This window comes from Anas platyrhynchos, chromosome 5 (genome assembly GCF_047663525.1).
Source record: "Anas platyrhynchos isolate ZD024472 breed Pekin duck chromosome 5, IASCAAS_PekinDuck_T2T, whole genome shotgun sequence".
In the NCBI taxonomy this organism is placed as follows: domain Eukaryota; kingdom Metazoa; phylum Chordata; class Aves; order Anseriformes; family Anatidae; genus Anas; species Anas platyrhynchos.
Window position 1 is genome coordinate 45,790,121 of NC_092591.1, and position 22,642 is coordinate 45,812,762.

The window sequence follows — 22,642 nt, forward strand, 5'->3', positions numbered from 1 at the left end:
AGATTTCACTTCACATGTGTGGAGTCATGAGACCTTGTGGAATAGGCTCATCAACCTAGGTTTCAATGTTTAAGGTTCAATTGCTCCTTATCGCTAATAGAAATAACCTGGCTTAGTGGTTAGAGTTGACCTAATGAATTAAATACAAAAGGCACGTAAGGCTCATATTTCTGCTAGTCATTCTGTGAGGAAAATTAGTACAGAGCCTGTTAAAATAAGACCAATAAACTTAAATAAAATAAAAAAGAAAATGACCTAAAAGGCAAAATTGCTGTCATAGATTTTCATCTGTCTAGTCACAACAGATAAAGAATATAGCAATCAGAAAGACTTTGCTTGACATTAATGTTGCTTAAATTTGCCTTTCTGAGATCTCTTCTTTATGCTGGACTTTTCAAAATCTAGCGCCATGACCTCCGACTGCAGTATTTCCTTTGGCTGCACATAAACTATCACGTATAATTGCCAGGATACGTTTAGATGTAGAGCTTAGCGATATGGTTTAGTGGAGGACTTGTTAGTGTTAGGTCAGAGGTTGGACTCAATGATCTTGAGGTCTCTTCCAACCTAGAAATTCTGTGATTCTGTGATACGGATCCTCACTCCCTGTTCAGGTCAAGGACCGGGCTGAAAGTTTTGGCTTCAATTTGGTTACATGACTACATTGCTGTTGTCATGGTTTCCCCTAGCCGGCAGCTAAGCACCACACAGCCGTTCGCACAGCCGTTCATTCGCTCAAGGCTTGTTGGAGCTGTGCCAGGGGGAACAATGGCAAGGCCGGGAGAGAAGGCAATGGCCCAGCTGAAGGGCATCTACACCAATGCACGCAGCATGTGTAACAAACAGGAGGAGCTGGAAGCCATCGTGCAGCAGGCAGGCTACGACTTGGTTGCCGTCACGGAGACGTGGTAGGACCAGTCTCATGACTGGAGTGCTGCAATGCCTAGCTATAGGCTCTTCAGAGGGGACAGGCAGCACAGAAGGGGTGGTGGTGTGGCTCTCTATATTAGAGAGTCTTTCAATGTTGTGGAACTCGAGGCTGGGAATGGCAAGGTTGAGTCCCTTTGGGGTAGGATCAGCGGGAAGGCCAACAAGGCTAGCGTCCTGGTCGGGGTCTGTTACAGACCGCCGAACCAGGATGAGGAGACGGATGAGGAGTTCTACAGGCAACTGACAGAAGTTGCAAAATCATCCGTGCTTGTTCTTGTGGGGGACTTCAACTTCCCTGACATATCCTGGAAGCACAACACAGCCCAGGTAAAGCAGTCTAGGAGGTTTCTGTGGAAGGTAGTTTCCTGATGCAGCTGGTTAGTGAGCCTACCAGGGGTGGCGCCCCGCTAGACCTTCTCTTCACAAACAGAGAAGGACTGGTGGGAGATGTGGTGGTCGGAAGCTGTCTTGGGCAGAGTGACCACGAAATGGTGGAGTTCTCTATTCTTGGCGAGGCCAGGAAGGGGACCAGTAAAACCGCTGTATTGGACTTCCAGAGGGCTGACTTTGAGCTGCTCAGGACACTGGTTGGTAGAGTCCCTTGGGAGGCGGTTCTGAAGGGCAGAGGAGTCCAGGAAGGCTGGGCGCTCTTCAAGAGGGAAATCTTAATGGCGCAGGAGCGGTCTGTCCCCACGTGCCCAAAGATGAGCCGGTGTGGAAGAAGAACGGCCTGGCTCAACAGAGAGTTGCAGCCTGAGCTTAGGAGAAAAGAGAGGGTTTACAATCTTTGGAAAAAAGGGCGGGACACTGAGGAGGACTATAAGGATGTTACGAGGCTGTGCAGGGACAAAATTAAAAAGGCCTAAGCTCATCTGGAGCTCAACCTGGCTGCTGCCGTTAAAGACAACAAAAAATCTTTTTACAAATATATCAATGCAAAACGGAGGATTAAGGAGAATCTCCATCCTTTACTGGATGCGGGGGGAAACCTTGTTACAAAAGATGAGGAAAAGGCAGAGGTGCTTAATGCCTTCTTTGCCTCAGTCTTTAGCGGTAATACTGGTTGTTCTCCGGATACCCAGTACCCTGAGCTGGCGGAAGGGGATGGAGAGCAGGATGTGGCCCTCACTGTCCACGAATAAATGGTTAGCGACCTGCTATGGCACTTGGATGTGCGCAAGTCGATGGGGCCGGATGGGATCCACCCAAGGGTACTGAGAGAACTGGCAGAGGAGCTGGCCAAGCCGCTTTCCATCATTTATCTGCAGTCCTGGCTATCGGGGGATGTCCCAGTTGACTGGTGGCTAGCAAACATGACGCCCATCTACATGAAGGGCTGGAGGGCAGACCCAGGAAACTATAGGCCTGTCAGTTTGACCTCAGTGCCAGGGAAGCTCATGGAGCAGATTATCTTGAGAGTCATCACGCAGCACTTGCAGGGCAAGCAGGCGATCAGGCCTAGTCAGCATGGGTTTATGAAAGGCAGGTCCTGCTTGACGAACCTGATCTCCTTCTATGACAAAGTGATGCGCTTGGTGGATGAGGGAAAGGCTGTGGATGTGGTCTACCTTGACTTCAGCAAGGCTTTTGACACCATCTCCCACAGCATTCTCCTCAAGAAACTGGCTGCTCTTGGCTTGGACTGGCGTATGCTTCATTGAGTTAGAAACTGGCTGGATAGCCGGGCCCAAAGAGTCGTGGTGAATGGAGTCAAATCCAGTTGGAGGCCAGTCACCAGTGGCATTCCCCAGGGCTCGGTGCTGGGGCTGGTCCTCTTTAATATCTTCATTGATAATCTGGATGAAGGCATTGAGTGTACCCTCAGTAAGTTCGCAGATGACACCAAGTTAGGTGCGTGTGTCAATCTGCTCAAGGGTAGGAAGGCTCTGCAGGAGGATCTGGATAGGCTGGACCGATGGGCTGAGGTCAACTGCATGAAGTTCAACAAGGCCAAGTGCCGGGTCCTGCACCTGGGTGCAATAACCCCAAGCAGAGCTACAGACTGGGAGAGGAATGGTTGGAAAGCTGCCTGGCAGAGAAGGACCTGGCAGTATTGGTGGATAGTCAGCTGAATATGAGCCAGCAGCGTGCTCAGGTGGCCAAGAAAGCCAACGGCATCCTGGCTTGTATAAGAAGCAGTGTGGCCAGCAGGGCTAGGGAAGTGATTGTCCCCCTGTACTCATCTCTGGTGAGACCGCACCTCGAGTACTGTGTTCAGTTTTGGGCCCCTCGCTACAAGAAGGACATCGAGGTGCTTGAGCGAGTCCAGAGAAGGGCAATGAAGCTGGTGAGGGGTCTGGAGAACAAGTCCCACGAGGAGCAGCTGAGGGAGCCGCTTGTTCCTCCTGGAGAAGAGGAGGCTCGGGGCGACCTTATTGCTCTCTACAGGTACCTTAAAGGAGGCTGTAGCGAGGTGGGGGTTGGCCTGTTCTCCCACGTGCCTGGTGACAGGACGAGGGGGAATGGGCTAAAGTTGCCCCAGGGGAGTTTTAGGTTGGATCTTAGGAAGAACTTCTTTACCGAAAGGGTTGTTAGACATTGGAACAGGCTGCTCAGGGAAGTGGTGGAGTCACCATCCCTGGGTGTCTTTAAAAGACATTTAGATGTAGAGCTCAGTGATATGGTTTAGTGGAGGACTGGTTAGTGTTAGGTCAGAGGTTGGACTCGATGATCTTGGAGGTCTCTTCCAACCTAGATAGTTCTGTGTTTCTGTTGCAGTCTCCCAGCTCAGAGCCAGCCACCTATTAGTCTGGCGCAAGGGATTTGTGTGTTCCTTGCACTAGCTGTTCCTTCACCTCCTCTTCACATACAAGGACACGCATCTCTTTCACGCTCCTTCAGGAGTAAATAAGCCAGGAGAGATTAAAGCCTCTTTCCTCAGGTCAGTAAGATCCCTGCCTTTGGTTTCAGTGAGAATTCAGGCCCTAAAAACTCAAGTGTCTTGTGGACGGTGTTTCTTCTGGTAGGATGATTTCATTTCTCTTTTGAAGGCTTACGGGGATGTAGTAGCAAAAGCAAAGGCATAAAGCGGTACCTGAGGCACAGGCTAGTTTTCAGCCTGCAGCAGACTACAGGTATGATATCATCCTTTGATATCATACCTATATCATATATCACGTTATCATATGAAGAAACGTAGAAAACTGCCTGTTGCTTCTCGGGTTTAAAGTTTTCCCTTAAAAGGTGTATGCAAAGGTGTAATCAGCTGTCTGAGTACAATTCTCACGTATACATGAGCATTTTCCTCTCCCCTTCCCAACTTGGAGTGCAACACTTTTCGTCATACTGTTATAAATTCCGAGTCAACTTAGCTTTATGAGATTTATTTATGGGGTTAATAAAAGGCAAGTAAAGAGCGCTGGGTGCGCGGGGAGTCTGGGCTCCTCCAACACACACACACGTTACATCAGGCGGCAGCTTTTTCTGCTCCTAGGCTAATACATGTTCATTACTACTTCTAGAAAAGGCAGTGTTATTATAATTAGTTCCCGGATTCTGAACCCTCCCACTGGCACATGCATATCAGTCCCCGGTGGTCCCTCTGGGGGTCTCTCGTGCTGAAGGCTCATAGTCTTCCTCTCAGGCTTTGTCCTTGTCCTTCTCCTTTGTCCATCTTGGCTGGATATCAGGCTTGCCTCTAACTCTATACAAAAAAGAGAGAGAGGCACACCTTTCTACTCTGTCAGCTACTGGCAGACCTAGAGAGAAAAAAAAAAAAAAAGTTGTTAATTAGAAAGTAATGTTGTTTTAAGGCATTTCACCAAATATGTTAATATTTGGTAGAAACCAGACAACAAATGAAAGGGAAGAAGAAACGGTAGAAGGTACTTGCATGGCCTTAATTTACATGGCAATGGACAACAACGACAACCTGCAATGATTTACAAGTGCCTTACACCATTCACCCTTGAGACAGAAAACTGGGATTCCCATATGATGTAAGGGGAGTGCAATCCCTCTCAAAATACAGGAGCCTGGGGGACGCTATTGAGTACTGAAAACGTTAAAGCTAGGCAGCATCGAACTCAACAGAGAAGGGAAGCTGAGTCTCCCTGGCTGTTCACATAACAGACAAGAGCCTCAGCTCAGAATGCAGTATCAGAACTACTGCAGCAAATGTGGTGCAAATGTGGCTTAAAAAATGTTCATGCAGAAATATGCATATATTCAAATATGTTCTGAGCACTGCGTTCAGTAAATGCATATAGAAATACTCACTCTTAAAAGCCAACCTAAATATCACAATATAAATATAGCAACATCATTGCAGAAATGCACCCTGTATAACTAGGATTCAAGAAGACTTGAAGATAGTTTGTAGGCTTGTCCCTTGATGTTATTCTCAATATAAGCTTCTTCCACTCCACTAAAGTATTAAGAAAGGCATTAAGGTCATAAAAAGTATCAAAAGAAACTGAAAGTACTATGCTTAAGTGAGATGCTCACTAGCTTTGTTGCCAGAGGTTTTTCAGATGACAGTTCATACTTTTTGCAGATGCCTGTGCCTGACTTGTAGGAAATCATATTTGAATTCCAGTTTCTGCACATTCAACCACCCTTCCAGAGCTATATCCTGTTAATAAAATAAGTGTAGAGATCTGAGGTTATGCTATGTGTGCATGTATGTGCGCACACAACTGGGGCAGGGGACTGGGAAATGAGGGGAAAGGAGGCAAAAAAATAAAAACTTTTGTGGGGAGGGAGCAATAAATATATTAAATACTTCTGTTTCCTCTTAACTACTATAAATCATATGACTGCAATCATAGTACCCAGAGATGTGAAGGTAATTAATTACACAGACCTGTAACAAGATAAAGAAACTTCTGCAGGAAGTGACTTTGGTTATTTAATTGGCCAGAGCAAACCCAGCATCCCAATGAGTGATACCACTCAGTGCAGCTGTAAGCCTCACGTTTCACATGAACCCTCTGAAACATGAAATAAAGGAACCAGGAACAAAAGCTATGAACTTCCAGCAACTCAGAGCCAGTAAATTCCAGTAACTTACTGAGTTTTTTTTCCATGCAGTCAAGGTATAATCCCTTATAATTTGGCCAAGTTCACTTTGGAGTAATAGATATTTTCCATCTCTCTAAATTGCCCTTGAACTTCAGCTGAGCAGCATGTTGTGCTTCCCCTCCTGATGAGGACTGTTTAGAATTGCCGTGTCCTGTTAAGCAGCTGGCCTGCTTCCCCTCATAGCAAGCAAATTGTTCTCCTTCCAATACTAGGTATTTTTAGAAACAAGAGCTTTTGGATTAAAAAAGAAAAGTTGCATATCACAAGGCATCACTCATTGCTCTTAAAGGTTTATTTTTTTAACCCTTTTTGTGAATCTGACTCATTTACCTTTGGGCGCTTCTCCCTTTCACCTCCCACTTTGGTCACACTACACCTATCTTAAAAAACACTAACTTCATTTAAGGAGGGAGATGAGAAAGTAGACACAGGTGGATCTGTCAAGTGCATTAAAGTCAGGGGTGTTTGGGTGTACTTTCAATCCAAGACTAAATCAGAGAACCGTGTTTTAAATCTGAAGGTTTCATGTGGTCCTAGCATTTAACTTTATTGGATATCAGACTCTCAATGTGATTTGCAGAGCACTTGAGGTTTGTGGACTACTACTAAGGAATTTGCAAATGGGAGCTAAGAAAAAAAAATTATCTCAAATCAGGATATACTACATACAGGTATACATTGCTACTACAAAACAGAGAGGCATCTATTAGCTGGAAAAAAACATCAATTGGACTGTGACTGCAGCTTACCCATGCAGGAATCATTGCCACATGGCAGAGCCAGATTTTCCCCAGTACCAGCACCTCCCTAAAGGTTCCCCTTCAGTGCTATGCTCTCTGACAGTTTTCCAGTTCTGCATTGGTTAACTCTGGGGCAAAAGCAGTCTTGGAGGAAGGGAGAATGAAATAAAGACAAAGCATTAACAGGAGAAAAATGAAGTCTGGTTGCTCCCAGCTATTTCCATTGAATGGAAACAAGGAATCATTAAGAGCTGCAATCTGAAGTGGGCTATGCATATGTTAAGATGAAGTTCTGATGTGCATTTTGTATCCTGTATTACAGATTTGAGTTCAGGAAAGGAGCCAGAGCTGGGCAATCTTAGCACTCTGTGGAGCATGTATTAAAATGATCCCAAAAGTAATTAGATAAATTGAATGAAATCTGACTTGACAAGCAGGGGTCATCCTATTCTATGAAGGCTCAAGATGGATACCAAGGGGCCAAACAACCAGTGATTGAAGGGCACAGCTAATTAAAGTGCCTGCTGTATTAATATTTATGTTAAAGTTTCCACTAGCTCTGGCCTTGACCTGGCAGTCAGGTGTGCAATGTGTGTCCTTCATTTTAATCATTTTCAACATTATTTTTCATATGTTTATGAAAGTGCTTTAAACAGGATGTTGTACATGCCTCTTTCATTCTCAGCCTAGAATGGCTGAGCTATGTCTCAGGATGAATAAAGGACAGGTAACGGGGTTGAAAACCAGTCCTTCTGATTCAGTAAGCAGAAAAAATAATGGTAGGAAATGCTGTTATTTGTTAGTGCTTTCTACCTGTAGCTGTCAAAAATGCTTTCCTATCTCTATGATATTTTGTCTTCACTCTGGGTGCTAGGAAAAGGTTCTGCACCGAGAAGGTGGTTGGGCACCAGAACAGGCCCTGTGGTCACAGCACCAAGAGTCACTGCCAGAGTGCAAGAAGCATTTGGACAACGCTCTCAGACATAGGGTCTGGTTTTGGGGTGGTCCTGTGTGGATCCAGGAGTTGGACTTGATGCTCCTTGTGGGCCCCTTCCAAATATTCTGTGATTCATTTTATGGGTAGGGAAACTGAGGAACAGCTGTGAAGTCTCAGTGTGAGATGCATTCAGTGACTGTTTGAGCATAACCACAGCCTGTGATAGCTACAAACCTGTAATCCAGAGGTGCAGGCATTCCAGCTAACAGCAAATGGAGCTGCATATACTTCATATTTATGTACACAGAACTACCTTGTAAGTTCATCAAGCAAGCATAAGAGAGAGGGAAAGTAGGGAGTAGGGGAGGAATTATTATATACCAAGGAAAAAATAATAAAAAAATAAAGCCTCTCTTTTCTTGCTGAAATTAAATATATAGATATATCATTGTGGGCTGAATTTAATTTTTCATTCAGTTCAAAATGGAGAATACTAAACACACTTGAAACAATGCAACAGAAATAGAGAGCAACCTCCACAATGAGAGGGAAGTGAGAAGAGTGGAGAAGACGCAAGGCTACTTCTCATTCCTTACCCACCCAGTGCATTCGATTTGACGTTGGTGGACATAAATGTCACCGCCCATGGCCTTCTCACTGCCCGAGCCCTGCAGACACCTGTACATCACTTTCCAGTCACTCTCCAGCCTGCACAGCCAGCCCCATGCTGATGGAGCTGGTCACCCTCTCCTCATAGAGGCAGACGTGTTTGGGTGGCTGTTTGGGGACTGTTAGCGTTAGGTCAGAGGTTGGACTCTATGATCTTGAGGTCTCTTCCAACCTAGAAATTCTGTGATTCTGTGATATTCAAGCGCCCTGGAGAATCGGCAGCTTGCAGGGCCAGGGCTGACCCTTTCCAATGCTGTGACAATAACTCTGCAAGCCAAAAAACCCTCCAGCTTTTCATGCCTGAAAGCAGGCATGGTTCCTGCCTGTAAGAGCCACACTGCAATAGCACCGCAAGGATGATGCCAGTGCACAGCATCCTCCCATCAGCTATGAGGAGAACCAGAGATTTACTTGCTGGGCCAGGGCTGGAGCCTGCAGCTTCCTTTCCCTGCCTGAAGGCTGAAACCACCACACCACTGCAAGTGAAAACTCATTTCTCTTGCCTCTTCCCCCCTCCAGAAAGATTTAATTAAATCAGAATTAAAATTTGCAATTAGAATCTGTAATGACCAAGACATTATTTTCACAGAATAAATTTCCAGGAGGAAAAAAAAAAAAAAGTTAATAAAAGTCACCTGCATTCTCTTAGGAGATGAGAAAGGACTACAGAATTTCACAGGGTGCTTCTAGTTCTGCAATTCTGCAGTTTATCAAGGCCACTGACACGTTGGGCTGGACAATTATGCTTTGAGATATCCACAGCTAACAGGAACACTGGTTCAAATATTCTGTCAACATTAAGGCAGACTTGGGAATTGTATCCCGGTGCTCTTTACCTTGATTTACTTCTAAAGTTGAGGTCTTGCAGCACAAAAAGCTAATCAAGGAGGATGATGACATTTCCAGGATTAATCTGAGCATGACGGAATCCAACCTTCCATTTGAAATTATGCTTATGGAGGGATGGATAAAGATTTGTCAAGACATGTGATTTTGCTGCCAAATCTCTATAATCCTTTTAACTACTTTATTGTACTTCTATTTTAGGTAACAGGAACGTATCTGGTGTTTCCCATGCAGTCAGTGGAATGAGGTACAACCACTGGCTCTCTGGCACCTTGCCTCTGTGTAGGAGAGCCATAAAGCCTGGGTAGCCACGCCAGGGTGCATCGCTGTTGGTACCTGCTGCAATTCACTTGTTACAGCTGCAGTTGCAGCAATTTAGCAAGTAGAACACCCGTTTTACTGCCTGTTTTATTACCAAGACAGATAAAATTTGTACAAGCAGTGCTCAGGGAACCAGCGTATAACAGCGCATCTGAATTAAAAACTAAAGCATTATCTAGCTGAACTCATTACCATTTACAGAAACGGCGAAACAGATTTGTTCCCCTCATCCGTTGCAGTGCTCCCTGCACAACAGCTATTTGTTCTGAGCCTCTTTTAGCAACCTACCAGCAGAAAACAAACCGACAAAGTGGCAGTGCTGGCTGGAAGAACAGCTTGTGGCAAACAGCACTGCTGCCCTACAGAACATACAGAAATACTGTTTGTTTATGATATGCCTTCCAATAGCTAGCTCAGCAGATTTGATGCCTCAAGCACTAAAGTGCTTCCCAAGCTTTGTAAACAGCACAGGAAAATGGATTTTCAGTCTGAAACCCAAAATGGGACCTTGGCGTCCCTAATTCCCATCTTTGAGTGCCTTTCATTTCCTATGTGTCTCAGTCTTCACCTCAGTTTTCAACTAAGCTTTATTTTCTGAAGGGAAATTCCTACGTCAGGAACTTGTGATCGTTTTGAGCCCCTCAGGCACATTTCCCCCAGGATGACAGACATAACAGCTGTGTCCACTTCTCACCCCTGGTCACAAGGTATCCTGCAAGGCACAGTCCTTCTGCAGATGCACAGGTACCATAGGACTGCAGCAGGTAGTGCTGCAGTACGAGGATAGCATCACTTACAAGTATGCTACCTCCAGAAGCAGCACTTGCAATGCAAACTCTACAAATCGTCCCCAGATCTCCTCCCAGCTGACAACTGAGCATAAGCAGTGTCTCCAGCCAAAAAAGTGGCTCAGGATTTGGGAGGGCTAGAAACCTCGAGTCGGGGAAGGGAGCTAAAGAAGGTTCAGCACAGACTACAAAGGTGTTCAGATCAGTTCAGAAACAGTGGAGGAGGATCTGAGAGATGATTAACAGACTGCACATAAGTGGGTATTGAATAATAAATATTGAATAATAAATATTCTGTGTAACTATTCCTGCTTTTTCATGCGCCTCTCAGCTGAAATGAAGACTGAGCTCTGGCTTTTCCAGAAAGTCCTGGGTTGTTTCATCCACATTAGGATTCTAACCTGCTGCATATAACACAGAGGTAAGGAACTGATCATGTTTCTCACTGAACATTCAAGCCCCTTAAAAACATAGTAAGAATCCCTGTGCAACACAGTGAGTAGTGCAATTTTTAAACAAATTAGTTGTCAATAGGAATTTCTCAAAGTAACACTTTTGTTACTGCCATATCCTCACACAAATTTATCACCTCTGTTTTAGCACAGAAGAAATATATCACTCTAACAAGCTCATTAATGAGAGGTCTCTTTAGTCAGGATCCAATGTGTAAAGCATGTCATTGTGCTGTTGGCACCTGAGGAAAATGGCATCTCAGTCATTTCAACCCATTCATAAACTTTTCCAGTAAAAGTCCTCCAGTATAGCAGTCCGTGGGTAGCAACTGCCAGTTCCTGGTGACTGTGGAGATGGACCTGCAGTCTGTACCTACACACAGGGGTGCCAGCACCGGGATACAGGAAGCACATCTTAGAAGCAAAGTCCACAGAGTTAATTTTCAAACATTTTCCCCAACCCAAGCCTGGCTCCAGCTCATTAAAGAGGGAAAGGGAAAGGAGAATCCAATTAATAGAAATCCTAGGTGCTCATAAGCTACATTCTTACCACTTCCTCCTCCAGACTGCTCTCCAGCTCTTTGGGTGAGTGAAACCACACATAGAATATTAAGAGAAAAGCATTACACATAAAATCAAGCATAGTACTTTGATTTTAGATAAGAATTAATGCATTATGACAAAAATTCCCCTCAAGTGTAAGCCCGATACACAAAGTACTTCTCTTCCAGGAGAAAAAGCAGAACTGAAAAACAACCAACCGCTCCCTTTGCTATAAAGAAGTAGACATATTTTGCTAAATATATATATATATATAATTTCTCCCAATCTCTAATTTTATTTCCTTTCCCTATATTAAAATAAAATAATCAGTCCTGACTGATTAATGAGCTTCAGATTCTTCAGTCTTCCAGTTCCTAAATGCTTTTCTGCTTTCTTTCTGAGTTTCTGCAGACAGGCACAGAAGGGATACGTTGGATTCCTTCAGGACCTCAGCATATACTCAGGACTTCAGAAAATGCAAAACACATGCTACATATCACCATCGAGCCACGGGCCTAATGCCACCATTCGAGCACAATACTTTTCCTTGTGAAAAGCGGAAAAAGAAACGTAGAGCATGTTAAACCAAGCCATTTATTCCTGGTGGGAAACAAGCCTTTGCATCTGCCGAGCCAAAAGATAGGCCTCTAACTTCTCCCACTTAGAGGTTTCCTTGTCTTGTTTTCATTTGTTTTAGGCATTCTAAAATGACAGGCTGAAAACTTAAAGACCAATACTGATTCTTTATAATGTGATATTAATCCTGTAAGTGCCTACAGATACCTAAAAGAATCAAGCCCTCACCTCATGTTCCACACCTGGTGACTATTAGTAATGTGTTCCATAGACTTTTTTTCTTTTTTTTTTCTTTTTTTTTCTTTTTTTTTTTTAAGAAACACGTCTCTGGACTATATGAAGAGAAAGGATTTAAGTCTGTTGTTGAAAAGAATAGGATTCTTAAAAGGTTAAAGAATCCAATCATCTGCTCAATTACTTAAAGCTAAATAGTTCTGGCTATCAAACAACTTAATTAAAATTTACCCAGAAGAAAGTCAGTAGGTTGTGTATCAATGAAAAAACACATCATTAAGGAACGTGCATCTTGCGGAAATTGGGAACGGAATATGCATAGGCCAATCATATTAAGGTACTAAGTGTTTGGTTTAGACACTGCCTGTAAAGGCACACAGCACAGCGCTGTTGGTTCAGAGACCTGCATACCTCGGGGGAAGGTGGGGCAGGACCAGATGGTGGGATCTGCTTCTATACGCAAGGAAGTCAGAGTTCTGTCCAAAAGCTACATTTGAACATCAAATTCAGTCCTAATTTCATCATACAAATACAAATTTGCACTTCCACATATTCTATCCTTGTTGTTCCCAGTCCATGGCAAAGGCCATTTGTTTGAATGACAACAGTGGCAGTGAGAGGCAACTAGAACCACAGACATTTCTGCAAGTTTGCTGGTCATCTAGTTGTAGGAAAGAAGAATAAATAAGAGGAAATGTAGTGTTTTCAACATTTTACACTTTGAAACTTAAAGTTACTCTTTTTCAAATATTTGTCAAGAGCTCTACCACATCACTGTTTCTTTCCTACTCAAACACAATAAAAACACCTGAGTTTTGAGTAGCTGAAAGCAAACAGTAAACAACCAACACATGAAACCAATGCTCAATCTTAAGTGAGAAAGTGTTGTTGTTGAGTAGATTAGATGAGAAGTCAACTTTATTTCTTTCCCCTGCAAAGTGCAAGAATGTAACATCAAACCCCTGCTAAGTTACTAATTAGTTCAATATTAATCACTTATTGAGCATTTTTTTCTCTCCAGACACTTATTTCTTTAAAACAGGCTATCTGGTTCACTCACAAAACTACTAAGGCCTTGGATCGTATCACAGGTGCCAGATTCACAAATCTCTAGGAACACGTCCAATATTCTTTTTACTGCCCGTGTGACTCAAGCTGGTCTCAGGGATTTCCATTCACATCTCCATTCTGAAGGTCGCATTATTTTTTGTAGGGGTGAACTCAATGCTATTAATGGGACATTTAGGACTTCCAGTGAAATTCCAAATTATGCAATGCTGTAGCGGGTAAATTTTTTAACAAGTGAACATTTAGCATTTGTGAACCTGCTACACAAGTAATAAACTGGAAGAAGGGAACAGAACTTCCACCCTCACATGTACACGGCCTTCCAGCTAAGGCCATGCTCAGATTTAGGGGATGGGCCAATTGAAGGCAACTCCTCTTCCCCATCCTCAGAGTAGAATTTGTGCCCTCTGTGGCTGACATGCCTTCAGTATCACTGCACAGTGATTTACAGCCATACTGCAGGAGCAACAAGTCAGTCAAACCTGCAGTGCAGCTCAACAAAATTGCTTAAAGGTGAATAAACTGGTGCATTCATGTCAAAAAGAGAACAAAATCTCACCATAGCAAAAACAATGCTCACACAGAAACAGAGATGAATGTAAATGTGCACTGAAGATCCTCCATTATCCAAAGTATTCAGTACCACAAGTGTTATTACACTGACAGCAGACATTTTTTCCACTTTTCTGTGTCACACAAGAATATCTTTCAATGTCCTTTAAATCTTTAAAGTTAAAAATTAAAAATTTGAGAATAAAATAAATTTTAAAAATCCTCTTTAAATCAGTAGTTCATAATATTTATTCCAAAAGCTAAGAGGCCTTTCTGAAGTTCATTGAAAACACTGGTAAAACTTACATCAGCTTCTTCTAAGCAAAAGCAATCTGTTGGGTAAAGATATTATATTTTTCCTCACTCCCTAACTTTCTCCTACAGAGAAATAGGATGCCCTGCACTCACTTGTCACCCTTAGCAGAAAAACAATGTGCACCTACCATGACTACAATATAAGAATATATTTTTTTTTCAGACATACAAATGGAAAGTTTCCCAAAATATTTAGAATATCCTGAGTTGGAAGGGACCCTTAAGGATCATCAAGTCCAGCTCTTGACACCGCACAGGTCTACCCAAGTTCAGACCATGTGACTAAGTGCACAGTCCAATCTCTTCTTAAATTCAGTCAGGCTCGGTGCAGTGACCACTTCCCTGGGGAGCCTGTTCCAGTGTGCAACCACTCTCTCTGTGAAGAACCCCTTCCTGATGTCCAGCCTAAACTTCCCCTGCCTCAGCTTAACTCCATTCCCGCGGGTCCTGTCGCTGGTGTTAATGGAGAAAAGGTCTCCTGCCTCTCGACACCCCCTTACGAGGAAGTTGTAGACTGCGATGAGGTCTCCCCTTAGCCTCCTCTTCTCCAGGCTGAACAGGCCCAGTGCCCTCAGCCGTTCCTCGTACGTCTTCCCCTCCAGGCCTTTCACCATCTTCGTAGCCCTCCTCTGGACACTCTCCAACAGTTTCATGTCCTTTTTATACTGTGGTGCCCAGAACTGCACACAGTACTCGAGGTGAGGCCGCACCAGCGCAGAGTAGAGCGGGACAATCACCTCCCTTGACCTACTAGCGATGCCGTGCTTGATGCACCCCAGGACACGGTTGGCCCTCCTGGCTGCCAGGGCACACTGCCGGCTCATATTCAACTTGTTGTCTACCACGACCCCCAGATCCCTCTCTTCTAGGCTGCTCTCCAGCGTCTCATCGCCCAGTCTGTACGTGCAGCCAGGGTTTCCCCGTCCCAGGTGCAGGACCCGGCACTTGCTCTTATTGAACTTCATGCGGTTGGCGATCGCCCAGCTCTCCAACCTATCCAGATCCCTCTGCAAGGCCTTTCCACCCTCATTCGAGTCCACAACTCCTCCAAGTTTGGTGTCATCAGCAAACTTGCTCAAAATGCCTTCTATTCCTACATCCAGATCATTTATAAAAATATTGAAAAGTACCGGCCCTAAAATGGAGCCTTGAGGGACCCCACTGGTGACCGCCCGCCAGCCTGACGCAGCCCCATTCACCATAACCCTTTGGGCCCTGCCCGTTAGCCAATTGCTCACCCATCGTATGATGTTTTTATTTAGCTGTATGCTGGACATTTTGTCCAGTAGGATCCTATGGGAAACCGTGTCAAAAGCCTTGCTGAAGTCCAAAAAAATCACATCAGCTGGTTTCCCTTGGTCTACCATACGGGTGATCTTATCATAAAAGGAAATCAGGTTAGTTAGGCAGGACCTACCCTTCACAAACCCATGCTGGCTGGGACCAATGACTGCTTTGTCCCCCAGGTGCGCCTCAATACGTTCGAGAACCATCTTCTCCATGATTTTACCAGGCACTGATGTGAGACTGACAGGCCTGTAATTGCTAGGGTCTTCTTTCTGACCCTTCTTGAAAATCGGCACAACATTTGCCAGCTTCCAGTCTACCGGGACCTCTCCAGACTCCCAGGATCGTTGAAAAATAATTGAGAGAGGTTCCGCGATGACGTCCGCCAGCTCCTTCAGCACCCGGGGATGAATCCCATCCGGACCCATGGACTTGTAGGGATCCAGGTGGAGTAGCAGATCCCGCACACGTTCAGGGTCGGTTGGGAGTTTGTCATCCCCACCGTCCCGGTCCTCCAGCTCGGGGCACCCTGGGTCCCGAAGCCCATCATCGGCATTGAAGACAGAGGCAAAGAAGGCGTTAAGCGTCTCTGCTTTGCCTATGTCATCGTCTGTGAGAAGACCTTCCCTGTCAAGGAGCGGCCCTATGTATTCTTTAGTTCTCCTTTTTCCATTCACATATCTAAAAAAACCCTTTTTATTTTCTCTCACAGACACAGCCAGCTTCAACTCTAGGTGTGCTTTAGCCACACGAATTTTCTTCCTACAGACACGAGCAGCATCCCTGTATTCTTTCCATGTCACCTGGCCCTCCTTCCAGTAGCGAAACACTCTCTGTTTCCGCCTAATCTCCATAAGAATGTTCCTGGTCAGCCACGACGGCCTCCTGCCCCGCCTGCCTGACTTGCGATATTTAGGAATTGCCTGATCTTGTGCTTCTAGGAGGCATCGCTTAAAGAGTGACCAGCACTGGTGGACATCAAGGCCTTCAAGAGCAGCTTCCCAGGGGACCTTGCTGACTAGTTCCCCGAGCAGCCTGAAGTCCGCCTTCCCCATATCTAGGGATGAGGTTTTTAAATTCTTATTCTCAATCCAAAGAAAATTTCAGAAATTCTGAGATTCCATTCAATCTTTTATTAGTAAATTAAAAAGTAAGGATTACTTTCAGAATTGAAAATCTCATTTAAAATGTTATTCTAAAATGCTGTTCCCATTTGTTAAGCTTAAGGAGTGTAAGTTGACATTTGTCCCTGCTGCAGTGGTCTCTAGTGACTCTGGCTGCTCCCACCACCTACAACAGCTTGAAAAAAACAGAGCCAAACACTTCACAGAGATACCCAGTGGCTGGCCTAGGACAAGGGTCACAAGCTGCATCGAGAGAAGCATCAGTTGGGTACAAGGGAAAAAAAGGCAATGGGAATAGTAGCACATTGGGAAAGGCTGTGGGATCTCTGTAGAGAGGTTCACACCTGACCTGCACAGGCTGAGCAACCTGAGCCAGCTGTGATGGCAGCCCTGCTTGGGGCAGCGTGTGGGACCTAAATGACCTCCACAGGTTGTCTCCAACTTGAAATATTCTGCAGCTCAAACATGGCCCATTTTAACAACTGCAACACTGTCAGCTGTATTTTATTTTCCAAATCGTTCTGGGAAGCTTTTGCTTTTTATTAGCTAAAGCACCTTATCACTTCTGTACAGCAAGTGTCTCCTGGTGGCTGAAATGAAGAAGGCTGATGTTTTCTCGAAATGGATTATGTAAACTATAAAGCTGAAATGACGTGAAACAATTGCCAGTATTTTCATGAGATTTCAAACAAAGGTTTTCTGACAACATTTAGATAGATTTCCAATTTCAAAGGAGAATTCTGAAATTAGTTTCATGTAATGATAAATTCCAAAAAGTCAACACTTTCCAAATTTAAACACCTCTAAGCTTAATTCCCATAACGTAACTAAAGACTGACAAAGCATCTAAAGGATTATTGAGGTGTAATATATGTATAATAAGAAACCAACATGTTCAGAAGATAACTTACAAATTATTAGAATGCTTTCATTATGATTGTCATTAAAAAAGTACAGAGAATTAAAAAAAAAAAAAAAAAGCACTAGTGATTTTTTTTTTCTATTTACCGTCTAAAAATAATCCTAGAATTAAGCGTTAAAAGTTCCCCCTTTTCTTTAAGGCTCTTCAAGATGTACTCCTCCTCATTCTTAGGAAACACCCAGTTGGTATTCACCATGTGCCAGTGCTCAGAGCAGCCGGGACTGGACTGAGGACTCGCTGCCTCTTCATGGCCAGAGATAGGCAGATGCCCAGCTAGGACAAGCCAGCTCTGTACCAGCAAATTCCTCAAGTGTCCCATCCAGCAGTCCCAGTGTGTCTCTGTTGTGTCATTGCCAGAGGTGAACAGCCCTTTCTGTCACCAGGCTGTTTATGACTTTGTCACCAAGATTTGGTTTTGTTTCCATACAAATGTTTCAGAATGATTTTAAAACAATATTTCTTGCAAGCAGCAGCCCTGAAATTCTTTCTGGTGTGCACAGAAGGTCAAGAGGTTTGGCTGCAGTCTTCCTCATCTACTCATTCTACCAAGTCATCTATATTAGGTGATATCAATGCAAAAAGATATTACAAGAAAAATACATACACACTACTAAGGACCTCTAAGGTTCATAAAGAGGTCTGAGTATAAGCAAGGATTTTGTCAGAGATTTGGTTTCTTTCTAGCACATCCCCAGACCCATGCTCATGCAGAACAGCATACTGTTATCATTTCACCCAGCATATTTCTGAGCAGCAAAGGACACACATTTCCTGGCTTCCAAAGCAGCCAACAACTCACTACGTGAACTCAACAGGCTGTGCATTTGTCAGGGACATGACGTTGTAGCATTTTTTTTCCAGGAAGAATAATTTTAAAAGCAGTCCTTACTACATGATTTCCATCAGTGTAGAAATGGAAAAGATATCCTCAGGGTAGCTGGAATCTATCTCCTTATGACAGGTCAAGGGAGTGTAAGTTGGCCCCAGCTTGGTCTTAATGATTGTTTGCAGGGAGTACTCAGTCTGCAGAAGAGGCTACATACTCTAGAGGCTGCTTTTAAATAAGTGATTGTAGTTGAATATAGATACATAAAAATAAATAAATAAATAAATAAATAAATAAGAACCTAGTGTCTTTTTTTTCATTTTAGGAGGGCAAGGAGGGGGAGTAGATCGCTGTTCAGAAGCGTCCTGAAATTGCTTCTCCTTTTCTCTTTTTGTACCAAAGCCCTGTTCTTGCATTTTTATACAAGGGCAGCATCTGCTATGTAACTAAATATTATGGGACTATTTGGACTTTCATCTCCAGAATCAAAGGTAATGAGTTCTTTCACTACAAATCTATTAATTAAATTAAGGCTCATTAAAGACTTGGTACAAAAAAAAAAAAAAAATTCCCAAGACACTTGCTTACCAGGCCTTTACAGAGTCTTGCAGACTGAATCAGTCTGCAACTTCCCAGTGAAGCAGGATTTCATTGGAAAATGCTGAACGACTGCAACAGCAACAAAAGTCTTGCTGAAACCCTGAAGGAGCCTCAAGGGGTTTCTGCCAGGGCTGCAGTCCATCATCCTGCCAGGCTGCTCTGGCACCCAGCACCACTCAAAGCCCAGAGACCTGGGTCATTTTACACTCTTGCTCCAGCTGCACCAGGGGGTTAGGAAGCCCTGACAGCCCCAGGTGAGCCCAGCTTGGATGCACTTTCCTCCTAACCGTGCTTTTAGTCCTATGTAGCCAAATGTGTGGACAAAAAGGTGATACAAAAGGTTTCTGAAAAGAATATTAAAGGCAGCTTGTTGTTCAAGGAAATCCAGAAGTGGGAGAAGCATCACACAGGAACATCTAGAAGCAGAGGGCTATATTTCTGATCTATGGTCAATATCTCCAGATGATTTATGTTAAAAGAGTGTCTGTGTGAGAAGACAAAAAGATAACTGCTCTGATCCATTCTTGTTTAGGACAGCACAGGCAAAATGTCAAGGAGAATACCTTGAGCTGTATCTCATCTACTTGGGCAATAAATTAATGCATCTTTTAAAAGTTAAATTCTGTATGGAATTAGATCACGAAACCACACTGAAGTCAGCAGGCAACATCAGTCCCTGATAAAAGACCACAGATTTTTTCACTGATTGCATTATTGCATTAGTAGGTGCAGGTTTTGCCTACACCTGCAATAGCCCCTGTATGTGCTTTTTGAAGCTCCCATAGTACTGACCTTCTGAGTCAGTTCCACAGAGCCCAGCTCAGCACAGAATGCAGTGCCAAGAATAGAAGTCTAGAGAAAAAAATATATATATATATTAAAATATACTGTCATTATATTTAGATCTTGCAAAGGTCTCCCATACTTGCTTGAAGTTTAGTCTTAGAGGTAATCAGATCTGCTATAGCAGCATGGTTGCTTCATTCCCCCTTCCTCAACCCTTTAGGACTTTCTTTGGGTCATGGGGAGCCACCTTTCTGAAGCTGCCTTTCAAGAACCTGCTCTGCTGCATTCAGCCAACAACCTCACCCTTGAGAAAAAATAAAAATAAATAAAGGGGGGAAGAGCTATGAATGATAAAGCTACACATAATTGTAACTAGTGTTTGCAGCTGCCTTTACAAAGCTAGAAGATATCACAATTCTTAGGGTGGATACAAGAAATAATATATGGAATGCATCCCATTTTATAGCTAATACAAAGCTTTAACCGTAAGGAAGGAGAGAGGCTTACTATACTTATAATTATAGGAGCTGGCAAAATGCCATCTTACATTCTACAAAGTTATTAATTTTTAAAAGAAAATGCAGCCAACGTAACTCCTCAGATAGAAAGGAGACGTCTTTTTGAAACAGAATGCCAAGTTAGCACACTGGTCCCCCAAAAACTTCCCCCACCCTGTAACAAGCAGCTTCATTCCAAGGTGAACGTGCCATCTTCTTGTATGAGAACACAAAGAAAAAGCACAGCAAGGCAAAACAAAATAAGAACACGCATTACTTCTAGTCCATGAGAACAAATGTTAAAAGGCCAGGATTGTGCCAAAAATCCTTCTTGCTGTCACGTAAAGACTTATTGAACAAAGGCTGTTGTTTGTCTCCACTGAACTTTTTTTCCTATTCCTCGCACTTGGCATGTCAAAGGTTGTTGGGAAAAAAAAGAGAAAATCACACTCAAAGCTTTGGTTTCTTCCTGCTTCCTTTTTATCTTTAAGATGTTGAAAACTCAGGTATTATCTTTGCATACACCACTATTCATCTTTAATTTAATAAATGATCTCTTCAATGTATTAATGGTTAGCAGTGCATATAAATTAGCATTTATAAAAATCAATTACATTGTCTCATAAGACAGAGGAGAAACCAAGACCTTCATCACTGGATCATTTGTATTTATCTGTTAATTATAAACCTTAATTGTCTCCTCTTATCAGATTAATTTGCATAAATTGCATAAGTTTAACGTTTAACAGGTTTTAATAGCAGAATACAATTATTCTTTAAAGATTCTTTCTTGAAATATTCATTATTAATTATAGCATTAAAATTAAAAGTTCTGATAATTGACCTTGGCTTCTCCTTGGCTCATCATCATCTGTCCATTGAGGTCATTTATCTCATGATTATGCATGCTTTGTGGCTTCTTATTACTGATGTGCTTAGTTTTAATTGTACTTTATAGCCTGTCAGATTTTTCTGAATTTTGACATAAAGCAGAACATTACGTGGAGTTCCACAAAAGTGGACTTTTCATAGTGTATTCATCCTCTTAGCATACCTACATGCGACAGCACAGTGGATGGCAGGACTATTTTTAGACCTGGAGTGTCTGGACTGTGACGTAGAAATATTTCTATGCTGGTGAGGACCTCCCCACTGCACACACACACCCTTAATCAGATGGTTTAGGAAGTAGGAGACACACATATGCTCCCTGGTAGCCTTCAGGAAAAAAAAAAAAAAAAAAAAAAAAAAAAAAAAAAAAAAAAAAAAAAAAAACAAGCGCGCACGAGAGAGAGACAGAGAGAGAGAGAGAGACAGAGAGAGAGGAGAGAGAGAGAGAGAGACAGAGAGAGAGAGACAGAGAGACAATTAGCCAACTATTATGTCTGACAGGTCCTCTAATAGCCTTTTGTTCTTAACTGACCAGAGGCCCCTAACTGCACTTTCCACTACCTTTTTCTTCAGAGATTGTGGTTTACAGAGTCCAGGAGGTAACAAAATAAGAGAAAAGATTGCTAAGAGCAAGAGCAAATTCTGACAGATACGTTCAGTTGAATTTGGCTGACTTTTATGTAAAGACTTTTTGAGAACTTGTGCTGTACAGAGGTGAAAACAAGTGTTGTTTTTTTTCCTTTGTGAGATCATTCGCTGTCTCACATACAGGGATTTACTGTACTGGATTTTTCTTCCAGTTAATACTATTCATATTATTTGGTTAAGAAATATTTTAGATATAATCAGATATGCTTCCAAGAAGAGAGACTAATATTTAGAAACATTAAACAAAGCTTTCTTAGATTGTCTACAGCTGCTATTATTAAAATGCTAGAGGTGCCTCAGGTCAATAGCTTCTGAGTTCAGTACATATTCCTCTTAATGAGTGAGCCTGGTAAGAAAACAATGAATCCAGTTTCTACTTGAAATTACTGATATCTCCTTTCACTTGCCTGTGCTCCCCAAGCTGGTTCAAAGCTACTGCAGTGTTGACTGAAGCATGGCTGACATATTTCCAACCACTTGCTGGTACCACAGGTTCAGTTCCCGATTTCAAATAAAATCTGAGAGCACAATTCTATACAAATCTTTTTTTTTTTTCCTCATGGAATTTCCCAAGCATAGCTGATGTGCTAATCAATGGAAAAAAAAAAAAATCAGTAATGGGTGTTACCATCAGTACACCTACTTGGTACACCTCCATCATAACCTGTCTGTCCAAGAGTATGCAGCTAGCTTATGACTCCTATACGCATATCTGATTGGGAGTGTAAGGAGAACTGTTTGGGTGTCTACCGGGTTACAAAGCAGAACTAACAGTAAGTTGCTAGGGCTTCCACACAGTCTTACAGATATCTCTTACTGAAGGAATGCATCACGGTAACAGTTCTGTCCTGCTTCTTCATCCATAAGAGGAGACCAATACCTGCAACTGACCTGGAAAGTATTGCCATTTTTTCTGCAAGCAGGTCTAGCTACAACTATCCGTTTCATCTCAAAGCCAGACTGCTAGAAAATGCTTCACTTCAACAACCCCTTTATGCCTGATTTACAAGACGGGCACCTTTCATGCAAACACATTAAACGCCCTGATTTACATTTAAAAGAATGATG

At 43.0% G+C, this 22,642-nt stretch overlaps 1 long non-coding RNA gene across 1 annotated transcript in view; it reads right to left on the bottom strand.

Annotated features, from left to right (window-relative positions):
• Positions 1-4,185: 4,185 nt before the first annotated feature.
• LOC119717153 (uncharacterized) overlaps positions 4,186-22,642 on the bottom strand; it is a 107,100-nt gene continuing 88,643 nt past the window's right edge. Inside the window, exon 4 of the long non-coding RNA XR_011809763.1 lies at positions 4,186-4,628. This is a non-coding gene — a long non-coding RNA (uncharacterized lncRNA). The remainder of the gene's footprint in view (positions 4,629-22,642) is intronic.